The sequence below is a fragment of the Passer montanus genome, unplaced genomic scaffold, assembly GCF_014805655.1.
Source record: "Passer montanus isolate IOZ18808 unplaced genomic scaffold, ASM1480565v1 scaffold30, whole genome shotgun sequence".
NCBI lineage: Eukaryota > Metazoa > Chordata > Aves > Passeriformes > Passeridae > Passer > Passer montanus.
Window position 1 is genome coordinate 10,865,260 of NW_024367708.1, and position 15,714 is coordinate 10,880,973.

Below are 15,714 nucleotides of genomic sequence, written 5' to 3' on the forward strand. Positions count from 1 at the left end.
TAGATGTGACCCCATGTGAGGTGACCCCAAGGCCCCTCCTTTCCTTGAACCAGGGTAAAACTCTCCAGTTTGTTTTCCTGGGTTGCCAAGTCATAAACAGACACTACAACAGGTTGCAGATGATGTATATAAAATATGGAATATAATACACACATTTTTTGGGTCACCTAGGTCTCATAGAAAAAGTGACAGCTATGTCCTGGGGTGCATCAGGTGCAGCATCACAAGGTGGAAAAAGATGTGACTGTGTTGATCTACTCAGCACTGGTGTGGCCTCACCTCAACTCCTGTGTGTAGTTTTGGGCACCACAATACGAGAAGGACACCAAAGTATTAGAGAGTGTCCAGAAGAAAATGATCAAGTTGTTGAAAGGCCTCAAGGGAAAGAATTATGAGCAGCAAGTAATGTCACTTGGCTTGTTCAGATTTGGGAAGAGAAGGCTGAGCTGACCTCACCACAGACTACAGTTTCCTGAAGAATGGCAGTGGAGAGTAATGTGCTGATGTACTTTCTTTGGTCATTGGTGATAGGACACAAAGAAATGGAATGAAGCTGTCTTAGAAAAAGTTCAGATTTGACATTAAGAAAAGATTCCTCCCTAAAAGGGTGGTCATCACTACAACAGGCTTCCCAGAGAAGAGGCTTGTCATGGTACAGAAAATGTCAGAGCCCAAGAAGCATCTTGGCAATGCCCTTAGTCATAAGATGTTTTTTATGTAGTCCTGTGATAAGTTGGGAGCTTGGCTAGAAGACCCTTAATAGTCCTTCCAACTTAAGATCTTCATATGATTTTATGAAACTTATCATATACTAAGGACTATTTTCAACAGATATTCTTCATACACATCCCTTGCTCTGGAGACAGTTTAATAGTTTGTGTACAGAACAATCCATGGTGAAAGAAACAAACATCTGCACTGAACAAATTTAATTATCAGAGACTCAGCTGATTTCCCTTAGCTTGTGTATTACAGATATTCTAGCCAAGACAATTCTATCCAAACACAGAATACTATAACAATTAAAGTCTCCTCAGCTAACTTTAGTCAGCCAAAATTCAGTCATATAGGATGGGATTCCTTTGCCTAAAGAGAAATATCTACTGCAAATTGAGTTGCCCTACCATATCCTGTGTGGTCTTTCACTATCATGTCAGGAGGATGGAGTTCTTCTATCTGTTTTGTGTGCCATGTGGCTGTCTCAGATATTGTAGAACTTCTAAGGGGGAGTAAGTTTAGGCAAGTAAATTACAGATGTACAGTAACTGAGTAACTTCATAGAATCCAAAGACTAAACTAGACTCAATTCATTGTTCACAGGTAGGAGCCTTGCCCCATGTGAAATGTCCTAACTAATCAAAGCTTTTGAAAAGGACTGAATTGCCAGAGCACATCCAAGAGACCTCTTCATACAGTAGATATATAAACTTGAGTAACTAAATGAAGTCCTAATGACCAAAAATCCAGTGACTAAATGAGAATCAAAATTCTGAATGTGTGTGCAGATATCTAAAATTAGGAGAAAGTTGAGTCCTACTCATATTCTGAGCCAGCTGTTTGGGTTACCTGCATAATCAATGGAGACATTCTGGCATCTGGCATTGCACCTCTCTTAGGGATTCACCTCTTTCAGTGATTGTTTGGAAGTGCTCCTGCCTACTGACTAGAATGTAGAAGAAGAAATCTAGCTAAGATTAATGAGCTGACAGATTGAATCCCACTTCAAGTGCCTAAGGCTTTTCAAAATCTAGGGTTTAATTACCTAAACTCAGGGCCCAATTGTATTTGCCATGCCCTAGGAAATACAGATAATACAAACCTGAATATTTCTGAATGGGTAGGTGGTAATCAAGATACCCCAGGTTATCCTAAATTTCATTAGATGCCAATATTAAGGCATCTGAACTGGTTTCCTACAGTCAATTTAAAATCAGATGTCCTCATGAAACTAGGAAGATATGGCATAGATATAACTAAATACTCCTGACCTATTTTAACAAGTTTCAGGTTTTGTCACACCAAAAATATTTTTCCTTTAGCATTTAACTAGTTATTCTGATTTATACTATTAGAGCATACTTGGTCATCTTTGAACTTTCACCTTATGAATGTTTATTCTCAAAATGGATTGGAATATTTATTGTCCTTTTAAAAAATAGTCATTTTTTGTAGCATAGTTTGGAAAGGAATTATTTACAAAATCCAATTGGTAGTCTAGGTAATTACTTTTTATATTCTTTAAATAAACCAAAATTATTTTCATTTTTCCATTTGATTTAATCCTAATTATTAATTTGTAACATAAAATTCTTTTGTGATTAGTTATAGCATTTCTCATTATTGTCATATTCCCTCCCTTCCTCCCTCCTCATGTTCCCTCCTTTCCTCCCTCCTTTCTTCCCCCTTTTCTCCATCCCTTCCTTCCTCCCTCCCTTCTTCAAAGAGCTGTCCTTAAAAGTTCTAGTGACATAAGAACAGAGCTGTGACTCCTTTGCCACTTTTCCTTTTTATTTGAAATAAAAGCAAGTGGTCTTTTTCCTTTTTTCCTCTTTTTTTTTTTGTTAACTTAGAGAAAATAATCATCACAGGATGTCCCTTCATCTAACATGGGGGCATGTATAATACCACAAACAGCTAATAAAGGATGTCAAGGCAACAGCAATAAAAGCAATAGAAAAAAATCAATTGAGATTGCTTCTGCATCTTTACAGAGCACCCACAGGACTGAACATTCTTTCTAAAAAAGCTTGGTGAAGTTAACTTTCCGGTTTGTTTAAAAAGCCTTAACAATTCTTTCTATAAAAGTTTTAATGTTATTATTTTTATAGCAGGAAAATTATTATATTATATTATATTATATTATATTATATTATATTATATTATATTAATTATATTATATTAATTATATTTCTGCACTATGCATTCATTTCAGTATACAAATCCTTGTATATCTATGTTCTGGTCATCATACATACACACATGCAAATCAACAGTGAACATGTAAATGCTTCCATTATGGCTTTTTTTTCTGTACTCTACTCTGTAAACAGTTGAAAAGTAGAACCTTACTACATGTTTTACTCTCACAATGATTCTTTCTAAATACCCTTTTGAAATGTTTTGAAGTGTATAGAACTTTAATCTATCTATCTATCTATCTATCTATCTATCTATCTATCTATCTATCTAATCTATCTAGAAATATATGGAAGATAAGTGGGAATGTGCTATTACTGCATTGTTCTTTGAATATAACATTCTTATCTACTTCCACATATTTCCTTCTCTCTTAATCATGAATTGCTAATGTCAGTTGAAGTGCCACAAGAACAGCTGACATGAAGATTGAATACGGAAATAGATTTCCAAATTATACTGTTTCAAGATTCAGAATATGGTATTGCATAATAGCAGCCCATGAGTGGTCATTCTTAAGACAATTCAGCCTTTTAAATTAGTCACTCATTTCAGGTTAATGTTGTGATAAGAAGCTTTTTCAGTTTACTATTGACATTATGATCACTTTTAAAGAATTTGAAAATACAAGCTCACTTTTTAAATTTTGGAATGGGGATATAGCATGGCTAGTGATGTCTCTAAGACTACTAGTATGATGTAGCAATTATTAAAATTTCTAAAGGCTTTGGAGTAGTCCAGCTGCGTTCTGTATTTTTATTTTTGCTCTCTCATCAAAGCATCAAAATAACATTATTTGTAGTTTCTATGCTACAGAGTAGTCATTTGCTAGAACAGATAATGGCTCATATCATTTTTAGCTAATTTTTCTGGTGAAAATGCTATAGCAGAAGCACTAGGACAAAAATTTGCATAGGTTTTTCTGTCCTCCTAGAACAGGAAAAGAATGCTGCCTATGCATGAAATTTCATAAGGGCTAACTTACAAAATTTACTAATAACAAAATATACAAGCTCTCTTTTCCAGTCATTAGACCAAAGAACAGAACTGTGCAGCACAGTAAGGCATAAACACTTTGAATAAGCTCTCTTTTGGCTGTTTTTCAAACTGACAATTGCCTAAAAACTGGAAACATGTTCTACATTTGACTCATTTATCACACAAGAATGAATTCTTGTAAAATTGTACTTAATAGACAAGAAGACCACAGCTCAGTATCAGAAGCCTGTTACGAATGAGTAACAGGCTTTTTAAGCAATCTCAAACACTCGCTCCTAACAATTCCTTACAGAATTCACTCTGGTTTTAGACATTTCTGTAGGAGGCCATATTGAGAAAAAAAAATATTTTTCTAATTTGTATCAAAATGTCTACTACAAAACACTTGTTTCTGCCATTCATTTTCTATATTAAATTACATAAAGATGAACACTTCCTAGTCCTTTAAGCATTTTCTGAGAGGCTCAGGATATTACTGACCTCACACAGAGGCTAACTCTAATTGATTATTTCTTGCATGTAGGAGACCCATAATTTTCTAAATTCTGAATACCTTTTATCAACCAAAAGGAGTCAAAAGCTCTGTAAATATATAATTTCTTTATATTTTAGCATACAGTGGGCAGACCCACCACTCTTTTTTTTCAAAAAGGAAATTCTGGAAATCCAAAGTTCATCATTACATCTTAGTTATTTGCATGGAACATTCATATTACTATTAAGATTTGGGGAATTCATAGTTCACTTCTCTCTCTCTCTCTCTCTCTCTCTCTCTCTCTTTTTTTTTTTTTTGTGTGTGTGTGTGTTTGTACAGAGAACACTTTATCCATGGCGTTCAGACTTTTATTCAAAAAAGATTTTGTCTGTGCTAGTTTTCACTTTTGTAGACCACGGCAGAATAAGAAAACACATGTTGCAGTGCACAAATGATGAGCTTGAGTTTTATCACAAGCTGATAAGAAGTCATGAAATATAAATTAAGTAACTCAGATTATCACAGCCAAACAACTCTACCTCTAAGGTTGAGCATATATAAGTTTCTCATGCAAACAAATCCTCACTTTGTGAAGAAAGCAAGTATTGTAAGGTGCTTACTGTCAAGATAGGTCAATCAAGGCACAATTAGCTCTAATTAGCAATCCAACAGGCTATTAAAATTGTTTACCTTCTGTTGAGATAAGCACAAAAAGGTACATAATTTTTCCCACTTGTGAAAACATCAAAGAAAAGTATTTCCGATCTGAACCATGAAACCAATTAAAAATGAGGACAAGCACAGCAGTGACATAAACAGAATTCAGGAAACCATTTGTATTGCTAATTGCAGCATTTGAGCTAGCTGAGGGAGTATATAATGTTCTTCCTATGAAGCTCAAAATAAAGGGTCCCAAATACTTGGGACTTTTAAATAAAAAGCCTCACAAGGACAGAGGAATTGAATGACAACTCTCAGGTTTTCTTACAAGTTCTACAGTTATTTCAATTCTTATCTCAATGTCCGAGTAAAGAGGTAGAATGGTAATAATTTTTTGCTGCAATTCAAGTGCATAAATTAATAGCCTTGTTTTCAAAAGAATAGATCAATGCCTAGATCTTGTTCATTTTTTAAAAGCTAACATACAATAGAAAATTCAAATAGGAAATGAAAGGCCAAGAGAAATCTATAGTTTTCTCATCTCAGTTTGTTGAAATTCTATTGTTTATAGAGAGGAAAGCAAGTTTCATGAAAAGCAATGTCCATGGATTTTACAAGTTAAAACATACCACTTTGCATTTTTCTCCCTAAATTCAATTTAAGGAGAAAAAAAATTTTTAGCTTCTTTACTAAATGAGGAAAAAAGTATTGCACTAAATTCTGCTTTAGGTGAAGATAATATCCTGCTCTGACAGATCTTTTTCAGCTAACAAGAATGTAGTTTGGAACAAGGTTTTTCCTCCAAAAATGAAGGAGCATGCCATATACTTTTTTTTGCATTCTGGTTTATCTGATCTGCTAAATGTGCTTAGGTGCTACTGACAAGAATATTATTTAAGCTGTGATTTTAAACATAACCATGAAACCACTTAAACTATACTTAAAGAGTACACCACACAAATAGCACTCCTCTGGATGCATTTAACATACTTGAGTATGTCCAGAGCAGGACAAGAAAGCTGGTGAAAGGGCGGGAAGACAGGTCCAGTGTGGAGCATCTGCGAACTCTGGCTTGGTCTAGTTTGGAGAAAAGGACACTGAGTGGTGCAAGTGAAATTGCAGGTGCTGATTTCTTCTCCATGCAATCCAGCGATAAGAAATCTAGGAACAGCTCAAAGCTGCATCAGGAGAGGTTCAGACTGGATATAAAAAGCATTCCTTTACCAAGAGGATGATCAAACGTTGCAACAGGCTGCCTAAAGGGGTAGTAGATGCCCCAAACCTGTCATTGTTTGAAAGACATGTGGACAATGCCTTTAATAATATGCTCTAAATTTTGGTTACCTCTGAAGTGTTCAGTAGCTGGACAAGCTGACCAGTGTAGGTTCCTTTCAACTGAAATATTCTATTCTATTCTACTCTATTCTATTCTATTCTATTCTATTCTATTCTATTGAAATCCATTCAATTTAATATTTTTTCAGGTAAGTGTAGAATCACCTACTCTATATTTCTCATAATATATTAGATTCATCAGAAAGACTATTATTGCTTATAATTATTTTAATTCAAATAGATGCAATGAAAACTGTTAGCAGCCCATTAGAGCTGCAATGGAAAACTGTAATTTTAATGAATTGCATAACTCGGGTATCTATATTCAAATAACATAAAGGCATATGTTCCATTACACATTGCTCTTAAAGAATGAAAAATGTGAACTTCATAATTTTTATGATAACTCTAGTTATCATAAAAATGTTATTTATTTGAATAATAATAATAATAATAATAATAATAATAATAATAACAACACCTAAAAAATTAACCCATATTTAGATCATCCCACTATGCATGTAGAAAACATTATTGAAGCCACTACATTTTATCATTTGCATAGAAATATCTTGGCTGGTTGGCACTTGCTAACAGAATTGTTGGGCTTCATCTAACATGATGTATGGCTGATTATTTATCTTTAATTAAAATAATACAGTCCAAAGGATTCTAATCTCTTATACCCCTGACATAAATTCGATTACCCATACCTTTACCATATACTGCATTAAACTGTCTCTCTAAATGTATGCCCACCGGAAGAGTGCAATCATGTTAATGTATTTCATCCTAAAGCCGCACAGGAAAAGATGGGGCTTATAATGATACCATGAGATTTACAGATATGAGCTATAGCAGATCAAAGAGGTGGTAAAAACAACAGCAGAAAAGAAATCCTGAATTCAGTATTTCTAAATCAAGTAGCCTGACAGCTGATTACATGGAGGAAAATGTGGATCAGGAATTTCTGGTTATCACAACTCAGGCAATATGGTACAAGGAAAAAAAACAGCCTAGACAGAACAGTTTAGGCTTTTGAAGATGAATTCCTAATCCATTAATTCTGCATAGAAGCTCATGGGAAGTTAATGAAACTCAAAGGCATCCACTGCTGGCATAAAAGTGCAAATCCTGCTGTTTAGACTGCTGACTGAAGTGGAATGCAACGCTGTTATTTCCATCTGTAAGTAGTTTTGTGTTGGTGAAAATTAAAAAGCTCAGAGTAGATCTGACCCCAAATAATTTTGTTTTCAAAGTTATCATCAAAACACTATGTTTAGCTTACTTTCCTCTAATCAGGTTTTTGAGGTATGAACAGTAAGAACATTAAATAAATCTCTCCATCTCTCAAGAAAAAAATAATAGTTCTGGAAGGAATTTACTCTGTGTTTTATTTAATACATGATCTGGAACTGTTTCTGTAAAACGCAGTGTTTCATATAACCAGATTGAATTGCAGAATCTCTTCCTGCCTTGTATCAAAGCCCTATATTTAAAGATGCTGTAAAAAGCACTTGCTGAACATAGTCAACATTTCTGTAATACAAGTAGGAAAGTTATCATTATTCTCCTTCTGTGATTCTGACAGAAATAAAGAAAACATGGCTATTTAAATCTATAGCTATTGTTATGGTCAAATGATGGTCAAGCTTCACAAGTATTGAATCTTTCCTTAATTCTGAATTATGCAAGTTAAAATTGGTCTAAATAAAATCTGTATAATTACCACAAATACAGTAATAAAGGGATTTTTTTTTTTTTAGCTAAATGAAAGATTTGGTCCTCTTTGCAAAAATAAGGACAGGGAAAGACAAAGTTCCAGAATGCCCACCCTATTTCTTTTCAAAATTTTTTTTTTATTTACCCACCTTCTTCTTACTTCAGTAGAGACTGTCATGCTGAGATTGCTTCAGATACTAATGTACTTTGGAATAGGCTCTTTTAGTATAGTCAATAAATAATTCAAATCTTGTAATTCAATTAGAAAATATTAATATAACATAGATATTAACATTTATATGCCATATAATTATAACATAATTAGAACTATTGCCTGTTCTGTGTAGTCTTATACTGAATTTCAAATATAAATCTTAGTTTCACACCATAGAATGAGCTGTTGAGGTAACCTTGATTCATGACTTTCAAAAAGAACTATCAAAATATAATTTTAAAAGATAACAAAAATCAATTCCATCTGAAATTAGTAGATTCAGGAGCTTCAGCTGAATTATTTTATAATTAGGTTGAGAAACTTGTTAATCTAATCAGAAATTCCTACTCATTGTAGGAATAAGGAAATGAGGCTTGCTGGGTGGAAAAGACAAAAGGTGGGGCAGTTGCAAGTTTTCCATCAAAACAGTCTTGAGAGTAAAGAGCAGGGAGAATATATGTAAGTCATCATGATATTAAAAAGACTTTCTTAGAAATAGCATTTATTTTGCATTGTGATACTGGAAGTTGTTATTTGCATTTTTTTAAGTTTCCTATCACATGGGATGGCTGAGGTGTTAAATCACAAGAAAGGACGAAATTTTGAAACACTGAAAGACTTTGGAACTCCAGAATTACTACTGAGAGTACTTACTGCATAATTAATCTGAAAATCAGATACTGCAACTAGCATCACTATTTTTCTTTTTATTGTCAGTTTATAAAGATTTATCTAAAATGTTAATTGCATGTACTGTATAATTCCACTACAGAAAATACATGGTAATATTGCAATACAAAAGTATCCAGTAAAGTTCATTAATGTTATCTTTACAGTGAATAAATTATTACTACTCAGTGTTTCCAAATATTTAATTTATTTCATTTGGATTTATTTTCTTTTCTTATTTTTTTACGATGATATACCGTTTTTTCTACTACAGTAGCAAATAGTATTCATTAATTCTTCTAAATAAGAGATACTGTTTTTGTGGAATACTACCATGATTTACTTCTCCTGAGTTAAAAAACTAAGCTTCCTTCCACCCATGAGATTCCTTTACTCCTCAGCTGAAGAATGTTAATGCATTTATAATCCTTAATTGCACTTTTATAATAGGTAAATCCATGGATTATAGCCATAGGTAAGAAAATCTGTTTCTTCTGGTAATATACTTTGATCTGAACACTTAATGTAATGCAGCTTTCAATTCCCAGAGAAGGAAAATTCCAGTGGTGTTACTAAGAAAATGCAAAAATTTTTTTTTTTTTAACAAATCATTTTTTATCAGCTAATGCTACTCCAAGGAGAAGGCAAACCAAGAAATGCCCTGTTTGTCCTTGATTCTATAAACACTCCTGCAATCTATATTCTTTGGCCAGATTTAACAAAATATTGCGAGGGACACTGAGAAGAAGAGGACAAAATTCAAAGACCGGTTATTCAATATCTGGTTTAGCTGCATAAAATTAGACTGCAGCCAAGGAGAAGGTAGATTTGTACTCCTACCCACACTATCAATGAAGGACTCTTTCCCTGTGTTGAAGAAGGAAACAAGATCATCACTGCAACATCTTCCTATGTCTTGTTTGAATGTTCAGGTTTTTTCACCTTTCAGTGACTCATTATACTTAGTCATTAATGAAAAAATAGCTCCAAAGTTTGTTATCCAGATTTAGCATATATATATATATTTTGGGGGGGGGTTGGGAAGAGAGGAGGAAGGGTTTCAAATTTTGCATGCTACTGTTCAGTTCTTTTTTCACTTGGGGACATGGTCTAGTGGTAAACATGGCAGTGGGAGGCTGAAGGCTGGACTCAGTCTTCGTGTACGAAGTAAGATTTTTCTAACTTTAAAACTTCTATGACTTTTTATTTCTGTTCTCAAGTGTTTGTTATCATAGTATTTTTTTGAATATTCAACGAGGAAAAGTAAGAATTCTTATGACAGAACATGCTTGTGGATTATGCTCCATATAGACACAAAAGATCCCATCAAATTTTATTCTATTAATCTGCTTATCCAAAATGAGTAAAGTTTCTTAAACTGTCTTCCTAATGCTGTGCATAATACATATTGCTTCAAAATGAATTGAGTGTTTGAGGAAATAAATAATTTATTTGAACATCAGCTATGCACTTAAAAGTAGTTACAGTAATCTCCTTAATCAAATGTTTGTCAAAAATAGGAAATTGTTTTATTTCACAAGATTGATGGAAAATTCAACTATAAAAGTCTGTCCACTACAATATATTATTTTTGCATGGAAACTAGTATTTAATTACCAAATAATCTCTGGAAACAAAAGAATCTTAATCATTTTAATGACAATTACATAAAATAGAGTTTGCAGCAGAATATTTGTAAGTTCCATTCAAGTCTAAATTATATTGCCTTAAGAAGATATTCAGCTTACAAAAAGGCATGGGTTATACTATCACTAACTGCAGTATCAAATAATCAAATTTTGTCATTAAAATGTCATTATCACTATGTAATAGACATTAAATATACATTGAGACACTTTTTTTATTTCTTTGCAGTTCCCACACCTCAATTTTGTGGTTGATTACTTATTTTTCCTTAGTTGCTATCTCCAGCATTGTTTTCCTACTACAGGAATTTATGCTTAGGCATGAGTTTCTTTACAAGCTACTTATTTTTAGGCCGTTTCCCTTGTCTTCTCCAAAATGTCAGGTTTTGTAACTGAATGAACTTAAAAGTTTTGACTTTTGCACAGAACGACAAGTCTTCAGTGTCCTTTGAATGTAATTACTGGATGGGTAGGTAACATAAGATAATACATCCCTTTTACTACCATGAATTGTAGATGATAAAAGAATTCCTCCTCAGAGAATTTCTTTCTAAATTACTTTCAGTTCATTCATTACATAGGATCTTTGTTCAGGAGATGTGTATGACAGCTGATTAAAAAATCCCCTCCCGATTCCTTCTTCTTTAATTTCAATAACATTAGATTCAGAAAGGGGCAATAATTAGTTCAGCTGAACCCGAACAGATTTCAAATCTTAATTATAGACCATATACACCCATGTCTCTCAAACAATGAAGAAATATTACTATTTTGAAAACCCATTGCCAATCTATTTTTTCCTATTTACTGACATAGTAGATACTGTGACCACCTTTCTGAATATTTAAGTTATGATTTATCCAATGTTTATAATGTAAAGCATGCATGCCATCTGGATGTTTTCATGTCATCCTTGAAGCTGAATCAATATCATTTGCTTAGAACAGTTGCCTCAGCATACAGATCACTTGAAATGCGAATGGTAGAAGTGTAGGAAATGACAGCTTTGCACCATGTAGCTCAGCTGCTCCAGACTTTGAGCACATCCTGTCATTTTTTTGTTCAGATTTTTTTTAAAGTAGAAACAAACTGTTTTCTGAATCCAGTGGGAATATTCTTACACAGGTACTGTGTGGAAAGAAAAGAGAAATAAGGTAACATGCCCCACTAGTTTGGGTTGGGAGTAGGCAAAACTCCTGATTATTATAATGAAAGCTTGCCTAAGTGAGAAACTCTGAATTTAGCACTAATAGTTTACTTGTTTCCCCATTACAGTTCTTTGTAAAATGACTTAAATGCAGAGCATTCCTCTTAGCTTTTCCGGTAGAATCCACAAATCAGTGCAGTATTCAAGAACTTAAGGAATTTTACTAGATATACCACTTAGCAGCAAGTGCAATGCTTTGAAAATAATAATTTAATCTCATTTCTAACTAATAGGCCCATAAACTAATCAGCTGGTCTGCATCTGTGAATATCATATAACTGGTTTGCCTTTGAGAAGAGTAGAGGATATTTGAAAAATCAATCACCTGGAGTACTGTGTTTGTCCATTAATAAGAGTATCACATTTTGATGAGGTTACAGACTTTTTGTACTAACTGAAATTGATGATAAGTGAGGCCATTCAAGGGAGATAATTCTTGAGTTTCATTTAGGGAAGTGGTACTCAACTTTTAACAGCTGAGGAGTATGCAGCTGCTTAGGAAGGTTTCTCTGTGATTTTTCACACTCTTAATTTCCTATGCCAAATTAATTCCTGGGTTTTTTGTTTCTTCTTCACCCATTAAGTGATAATAATTTTTTCAGCCGATACAACTCTTTCTGATGTTTAACAGCAGAGGAACTGCGAGACTATAAATGATTTTTCCAGAGAGCTTATGTATCACTAAAAGAGTTGTAACAACCTAAGTTTTTGTTTTGAGAGTTGTAACAACCTAAGTCTTTTTTTTTTTTTTAATGCTTATCTAGACCTAAAACTCTGTTATAAACACAAAACTTTTTTCCTGAGTTATCTTATATTTATGAAGCACAGAGTTGAGATCATGCCTGGAGTATTTTATCCAGGTCTGAGCTCCTCAGAACAAGGTAGACACAGACATACCTGAGAGAGTCCAACAAAGGGCCACATAGATTATGAAGTGAAGAAAGGCTGAAAGACCTGAGACTCTTCATCCTAGAAAAGGAAAGACTCAGGCAGAGTCTCATCAATGAATGGATATAAATATCTAAAGGGAGGTTGCAAAGAAGATCATGGAATCATAGATTAGTTTTGGTTGGAAGGGATTTTAAAGCTCATCTAGTCCAAATCCCCTGTAACGAGCAGGGACATCTTCAACTAGATCAGGTTGCTCAGAGCCCCATCCAACCAGACCTTAATGTTTCCAGGGACAGGACATCTGCTGTCTCTCTTGTCAGACTGTTTCAGCGATTCACCACCCTGATTGTGAAGACATTCATCCCCATGTCTACTCCTATTTAGTTTAAAATCATTATCCTTTGTCTTATTGCTACAGGTCTCATTAAAAATCTGTCCCACTTTTTCCACTTGAAGCCCGCTTCAAGTATTGAAAGGCCACAGAAATGTCTGCCCAGAGCCTTCTCTTCTCCTGGATCCAGGATCCAGTTAAGAACAACACCAACTCAGTCTTTCTTCATAGAAGACATTTTCTATCTCTCTGATAAGTTTTGTGTCCAATAGGTCCAATAGGTCCAATAGGTCCGCGTCTTGCTTCTAATGAGGGCTCCAGAGCTGGATGCAGTGCTCCAGGTGGGGTCACATGGAGAGGCATGGGGGGAGAATCACCTTCCTTGACATCTTGGCCAGGCTTCTTTTGCTGCAATCCACAATACAGTTGGCTTTTTGAGATGAAAGCACACATTGCTGGTTCATGTCCAACTTTTCATCCACAAGTAGCCTCAAGTCTTTCTCCACAGGACTGCTCTGAATCCCTTCATCCCCAGTGGAGTCATTGATATGAGGGATTGCCCAGACTCAGGTGCAGGACCTTGTACTTGCTGTTGTTGGGCCTCATTAGGTTCACATAAACCAACCTCTCAAGCTTATTCAGATCCCCCTGGCTGGCATTCTTTCCCTCAGGTGTGTCAATGACAAAAATCAGCTTGATGTCATCTGCAAACTTGCTGCAGATGCCTAGATCTCAGTGTCTCTCATCTATACCATTGGTTAAGGTATTAAACTGTACTGATGCCAAAGATGGAGCCAGTGTCTGATGGTTAATGACAGGATCACTGGTAATGGGAATAAACTGAAACAGAAGAGGTTCCCTCTCAACGTCAGGAAACACTTTTTCACTTTGACATGACTGAACACTAACTAGTGCAGGTTGCCAGAGAGACTGTGGAGTCTCCATTCTTGCAGAGATCCAAAAGCTGTATAGACATGGTCCTGGGCAACTGGTTCCAAGTGGCTCTGCTTCAGGGGGTTGGAAATTATTATTTCCAGAGGTTCTTTCCAACATCAACCACTCTATGATTCTGTGATTCTGGAACTCATGATAGTCCATTCCTCCCTCTGTAATGCTGTTAATTGTTAAATGTTCATGTTTAACATTCCTATTGGCCTTGAGTCCCTTCGAAAACTCTTCATTTTCAGAACTGGCAGAAACTCAGTCTTCCAACACAATTATTATTTGTCAAATTTATAGATGTCCTCAAATTTTCAGAGTACAAATTTTGCCTTTCGATGATGCTCAGTGCTTTATTCAATCCGTTTTGAGGGTAGTACTGCTTCTGCACTTTCATTCCCTGCTCTTTTAACAAGGAAAAGGGCAGTGTTGTCTTTCTCAATATTGGTTCTGGAATTCTCCTAAAGGCTGGTTGTCTTCAGGCATCATCCCCATGCAGACCTCATGTTGCCTACATAAGAAGACTTCTCAACTGAAGTCAAGATCCCACTGAGCCAGCAGGCCTGTACTGTAAGTGGAAGTTTTCACAGAAAGAGTTATGTAGGATGAATTGTATTTGGAATAATGGTCTAGAGAGGTGCTTTTGTGTGACAGCTGGATCATAAAACTTTATATTGGAAATCTGACAACATAGAAGAATTTAAATAAGGTCCCTGTATATCTATTACATCAATAACCTTCTTCCTTTTTGCTCCATAGATGATCAGGTACACAGGATTCTACAGAAATTGACATATGACTGTCTCATAAATTCTCTCTAAGGCAGCCATATGTACATAATCTGTTCAAAAATGTTTCTAACAAGTCTTCAGCACAGTAGCAATTGTTGCTAGAGCCGCTGTGGATTGCCACAGACTTTGAGCACAGATTGCATCCCCTTTATTTTCTCATTTCCTGCTTCACCAAAGGAATGAGCGGGAGGTCAAGAAGAACACGGATGGAGACAGAACTGTAGCTATTAGCAGCCAGCTCTGTATTAAATTTGCAGGGTAAGGTATTTGCAATGTACTGTCACAGTTATTCCCAGAACTGTTTTCAAGTCTGAATGTGAATATATAGGAAGTAAGTGCTGTCAAATATGTTAAGGTTTCTATATTACTATTGCCACTTATATTCTACATAGAGAGAGTTACATACAATGTTCACATACACACAATACTATATAATTATGTAACATATTTTGTATTTTATAAACACAGGAGACAAAAGCTATGACTTGTTGTTTAAGACTAAAATAGGATTAAAAGGTCTGAAGGCTTAAAGGGGAAGGTTCCTCTATCTCTAATATTTTGGAATCCAGTGAATACTACTTACTGTTACTTACTATCTTACTTTTATTATTTCATTACCTGAGGAAGAGTTTAAAACTATGTATTCTGATCCTCTTTCTATTATAAAAAGAACGAATTTTTTTGAGATGCAAAAGAAAACAGTCAGCTGTTTACAAGCTCCATCATTTGATAGTGAGTTTAAATATCTGAAAACAATTACTTTAATTTCCTTTTGAATCAATTGAGACAAGGAGATTTCTTAATGTCCCTGAAAAATCCCTGAAATAGCAATAGGAAAGGAAAGTTACAGTAATAATCACAAGTTACAAAGACAAAGAGAAACTCAAAATCGTGGAGAAATTCCTCACCCAAGATGGTG